General features: G+C 34.5%; 1 long non-coding RNA gene across 1 annotated transcript; it reads right to left on the bottom strand.

Annotated features, from left to right (window-relative positions):
- Positions 1 to 2,830: 2,830 nt before the first annotated feature.
- Positions 2,831 to 5,850, bottom strand: LOC110712321. Its single transcript, XR_002509564.1, has 3 exons — positions 5,740 to 5,850; positions 5,263 to 5,654; positions 2,831 to 3,724 (listed from the first exon to the last, which is right to left on the bottom strand). It is a non-coding gene; the product is annotated as an uncharacterized LOC110712321 (long non-coding RNA).

Genomic DNA, 5,850 nt, shown 5'->3' with positions numbered 1-5,850 from the left:
AAAGGGGGGAGTTTATGTCTACAAATACAAACCAATTCAATTCCATAGAATTTCCAGTATTTGTAATTGATATATTACATACAAAACAAATTAATCATGTAAATTTTCTCGCTTTTTTTAGTAATCTTTTGTTCGCTTTAATGATGAAATAATTTGATTTCTTATAATTTCTAATTATAACGAGAATTAAATTATCCAAATTCTGTCGTGTTTTGCCATCCATTTTTATTATCACATTCAAGTCTTAAATTCTTTTTTTGTGCTATGGTTAATTTGTTCAATTTTTGGAAATATTTTCTATTTTGGTAGAAAGTGAGTTCTTTCATCTTGAAATCAAAATAAAAAATATTCATTAATTGAAAAAAACGAAATGGCTCCGCCGGGTATTCGTCGAAAGCAATTCCTTCCTTTCGATGAATACCCGGTTGGGTTCATTAACAATTTATAGATGAAAAAAAATGGAAAAAAAGAAAGCATTTATTCCTTTTCTATATCTTGTATCTATAGTATTTTTACCCTGGTGGATCTATCTATCATTTCAAAAAAGTCTGGAATCTTGGGTTACTACTTGGTGGAATACTAAGCAATCTGAAACTTTTTTGAATGATATTCAAGAAAAAAATCTTCGCGAAAAATGGATCGAATTCGAGGAGCTCCGCTTGTTGGACGAAATGATAAAGGAATGTCCGGAAACACATCTACAAAAGCTTCGTATAGGAATCCACAATGAAACGATTCAATTGATCAAGACGTACAATGAAGATTGTATCCATATGATTTTGCACTTCTCCACAAATTTAATCTGTTTCCTTATTCTAGGTGGTTATTCCATTCTGGCAAATAAAGAACTTATTCTTCTTAATTCTTGGGTTCAGGAATTCCTATATAACTTAAGCGACACAATAAAAGCTTTTTCCATTCTTTTAGTAACCGATTTATGTATCGGATTTCATTCACCCCAAGGTTGGGAACTACTGATTAGCTCTATCTACAAAGATTTTGGATTTGTCCATAACGATCAAATTATATCGAGTCTTGTTTCCACTTTTCCAGTCATTCTAGATACATTTTTAAAATATTGGATTTTCCGTTCTTTAAATCGCGTATCCCCATCACTTGTAGTGATTTATCATTCAATGAATGACTGAAAAAAAGAAAAGGGGTATATGGAGAGAAATCTAATTGGAGTTTTTAATTCGAATGTTGCTTTGTACATAATCAATAATCAAAGCATGACCAATTGTACCCCCTCTTTCTATTTCTACCCGTCTAAGGCAGGGAGTTCCTCCTATATTCCAGTAATATTATATTATTTTAATAAATTAAGTTTTCAGTTAAAGTAAATAGCAGACTCATGGATAGGGAACTCTATTAGCAACCTACCAAATTTATTGTAGAAATTTTCGGAATCAATGGTTGTACCATGCAAACTATAAATACCTTTTCTTGGATAAAAGAACAGATTACTCGATCCATTTCCATCTCGCTCGTGATATATATAATAACTCGGTCATCCATTTCGAATGCATATCCCATTTTCGCACAGCAAGGTTATGAAAATCCACGAGAAGCGACTGGACGTATTGTATGTGCTAATTGCCATTTAGCCAATAAGCCCGTGGATATTGAGGTTCCACAAGCGGTCCTTCCGGATACTGTATTTGAAGCAGTTGTTCGAATTCCTTATGATATGCAATTAAAACAAGTTCTTGCTAATGGCAAAAAGGGGGGTTTGAATGTGGGGGCTGTTCTTATTTTACCTGAAGGGTTTGAATTAGCCCCCCCCCCCCCCGACCGTATTTCTCCAGAGATGAAAGAAAAGATAGGGAATCTTTCTTTTCAGAGCTATCGCCCCAATAAAAAAAATATTCTTGTGATAGGTCCTGTTCCTGGGCAAAAATATAGTGAAATTACCTTTCCTATTCTTTCTCCAGACCCTGCTACTAAGAAAGACGTTTACTTCTTAAAATATCCGATATATGTAGGTGGTAACAGGGGAAGGGTCAGATTTATCCTGACGGAAGCAAGAGTAATAATACAGTTTATAATGCCACAACAGCAGGTATAGTAAAGAAAATTGTACGAAAAGAAAAGGGCGGATACGAAATAAACATAGCGGATGCCTCGGACGGACGTGAAGTGGTTGATATTATCCCGCCAGGACCGGAGCTTCTTGTTTCAGAGGGTGAATCTATCAAGCTTGATCAACCATTAACGAGTAATCCTAATGTGGGTGGATTTGGTCAAGGAGATGCAGAAATAGTCCTTCAAGATTCACTGCGCGTACAAGGGCTTTTGTTCTTCTTTGCATCCGTTATTCTATACAAATCTTTTTGGTTCTTAAAAAGAAACAGTTCGAGAAGGTTCAATTGTCCGAAATGAATTTCTAGATTCGTAAATTTATCAAGATCAAGCTTGTAACAATAACAAAATTATTGTTGACAATTCTTTGACAGTTTTGGATGATCAATAAATAAAAAAATTACGAGAAGGTTCTTTTTTGTTTGTTTATACTTTTCTTCTACATCTACGAGCAAGATTTTTAGTTATAATAATATATTGGATTGTGAAGAAAACTTTTTTACTTTTTTCCAATCGAAATTTGACTCGATACTAGACTAAAAGGGGAATATAACGAAAAGAATAATGAGGGGACCAAATGATTCTAGGGGGATTTATCCGCCTTCCCGGTCTTCGACACACGACAAGGACTTTTACACATACTTGTCGTGTGTCGAAATAGTAACGAGTCTTGATTCCCTTCGTCAAAGACTTAGTCGGAATTTTTCTTTTTTCGAAATTTCACCCTTTTTTCGTTTTAGATTGATTCTTTTTTTCTTAGTATTACATGTATAAGGAGCGGACAAACTGAAAAAAAGAGAGAGGTCAATTTCTTGAACAAATGGAACTTCTTGCATTCTATTTAATCTAGAAAAATAGAGCTTCTATTTGGTCATTCAATAAATCAATTGATTGCCTTTTTCTCTTTCTTTTAACTTAACAATTTAGGAAGGACCAATAAGTATGATCGAGGAATATATGTTCTGAATAACCAAATACACTTTTCAAAAACATCGAAAAAGGGGTCTGTTTTTCATTTATAGGAAAAAATTCGAATAAAAAATTATGATAATTAAAAAAAGAATTAAATGGGACCTCCCCCTTCTTTGTTTGTCTAATTCGAGGGGAAGGAAGGTCCCGTTGAGTTCTTATACTTTCATGTCTATACCTCGATTAATCAAATTACTACTTACTACAGAGATGAGCCTAATCCAGAATATGAACCATAAAAGAAAATACCTAGTAAACCGATCACAAGAATACCAGCTACAGTACCTATTATCCAAAGAGGAATTCGTCCAGTAGTATCGGCCATTTACTCCACTTCCCTCCACATTTCATCAAGTGGTCGTGCTAGAGACATAAACAGTCATGGATAATTATGAAATGAGGTCCTTCCGAATGGGATAAGAGAATTCCTACTCTATAATCGAATTCTATATTCTATCTATTTCTTTCCTTCTCTTTATTTAATTGAAAAAATAATTAGAAAATAAAACAGCAAGTACAAAAATGAGTAATAGTAAGCCGAATTTTTCAAATCTTCATTCACAACGTACTTGAACTAATAGAATAGGAGTCGCCAAAATATTTGCACCATTTGTTAGATGACTAGCTAGTCATCTAGTCACTATACTTCATCTCCATTTTGCTCACCATGCACCTACACGTAAAAAAGAATAAAATAATAGAACTAAACAATAGAAAATAATGTGACTAAATAATTTAACTAAATAATAGAACCGAATTAAGGAAACTCATAAAGCACAACAAAATTGTAGTATTCATAAAGCACAACAATAAAAATAATACAACTATAGCTTTTGACATATTATTATAAGAAAGTGGTGTAAAGAATTAAGAGCACAGACCCACCAATGGGTTGAAAAATGGACAATTTTTGTCTAGAAACTATGCAAAAATCCTCTGTTTTAATTTTATTGGTACTATCATTTATTTGGAAAGAATAATGAGCTTTCTTTACTCTAATTTTCATAACGCAAAATCTAGGTTTTTGCACTCAAGGAGCTCTAAGTCAGGTCCTCCGGGGTTTGAGCAAGAACAGGACAATCAACAGGCCTTTAATTCAGATATATGCAATGTTGTCAACACATAGACAATATACAATTAGTTACAGGAGCTGGGGTTTGCAGCACTATCACATTAGGTATTTCTCACAATCGAAGGAATGGGAAGAAAAGAAAATGGGAATGGCTCCTGAATTCTGATGGTGTCACTTTCAAACGGGGGGAAAATCAGCAGCAACAACAGAACTGTGAAGCTGAAATTCTGAGTGTGATTCTCAGAGGCCTGGAAGAAGCTCTAAGACTGCAGCTTTGGCACTTGATTATTGAGGTTGCAGACAGGAGAATTCTCAAGTGGATGCAAAGTGATCATATTAGTATGCTAGGGGATAGGATGATAGAAAAGAAAATTGATGACATTGTACCCTATTTTCTTTGTATTTCTGTTAGATTCACTAAGTTTAGGGATTAACCTCCCTTTTTTCTAGCTGTCAAAAAAAAAAAATCTTGGTACAAATAAATCATCAAGAATTATTAGAGATTACAACACCATTTACAACAGGTTTACAAAACCAACTGATGATATAAGAGATTCAGTATCAGCATCATCAACACCAAAAAAAATAATATATGGTTGTACACTTGACTGATCAACACCAAAAAAAATAATATATGCTTATGCTTATGATCGTGCAGCCTATAAATTCTGAGGCGAGTGAAGAAAAATACTCCACTAAGGGGGTGAGCAACATGGTAGGAGGAGTGACTGCTCTGTTGTGACTGTGGTCAGATAGTGAAGAAAAATAAGCAACTACAGTAGCTGGTCATGGGTACAGAACAGGGCAACGACAATTGATGAGTTGTGCAGCAAGTGAAGACAAAACCAGCTACTAAATCAGTTCGGGGACTTGTGTATATAAGTGAAAAAAGGGGGGAAACGTAAGGCCAACAAAACCAACCAAAAGAATGAACATCAACAACAGCAACATACAATAATAAAAGCAACAACAAACAACAAAAGAATCAACCATTAAAAAGAAATAAAAGCAATAAAGCAAAAGTGTGCATCATAAAAATACATCAACAACAACATATATTTCAACAGTAGCTACGGCAGAATCAGGTCAATAGCATAAACTAAATTTGGACAGAAGCAACAGAAAATAATTTATGTTACCTGATTAAATGTAGCCCCAGATTTAGAAGATTGCCTATTTTGGTCAAGTAGAAGATATGGCGCACTACACGCATCCTTTGGAGCCGATGGAATCGAAAAATCAGGAATGACAAGATTGATCCCGGGGTTAGCATCCTGAAGTTGAGTCAAAATTGCAGTTGTTACGCTTGGTGCAAGTTTTTTACTAATTAAGCTTGCATATTTTCTAAGAATTCCGCCGGGAATATGAAATCTGACTTTTTTTCTTTTTTCTTCAAATCTGACTTTTTCACACCTTTTCCTTGTAGGCGTACACGGCTTTTACGCTTAGGTTCTGGAATCACTTCGGATTAAGGGTCCTTAGAGCTACTACCATCTTCATGTTGGGAAGACTCCAAAGCATCCGTTTTAGCCTATATTAGGAAAATAAAGCCACGTGATTATTATTTATCAAAACAAAACATATATAACATAGATCTAACATGCATGTTAACTCACAATATTTTCTGCTATATTTTCATGGTTGGTAAGGTATGTCCTTCCCACTTTTCTCTTCCTTGACTCCTTATAGATCCTAGCTTGAGAAGGTTCTTGTTTATCAGGATCTTG

This window comes from Chenopodium quinoa, unplaced genomic scaffold (assembly GCF_001683475.1).
Source record: "Chenopodium quinoa cultivar QQ74 unplaced genomic scaffold, ASM168347v1, whole genome shotgun sequence".
NCBI classification, from domain to species: domain Eukaryota; kingdom Viridiplantae; phylum Streptophyta; class Magnoliopsida; order Caryophyllales; family Amaranthaceae; genus Chenopodium; species Chenopodium quinoa.
The sequence above is the reverse complement of the archived record's forward strand: the minus strand, read 5'-3'. Positions and strand labels throughout refer to the sequence as shown.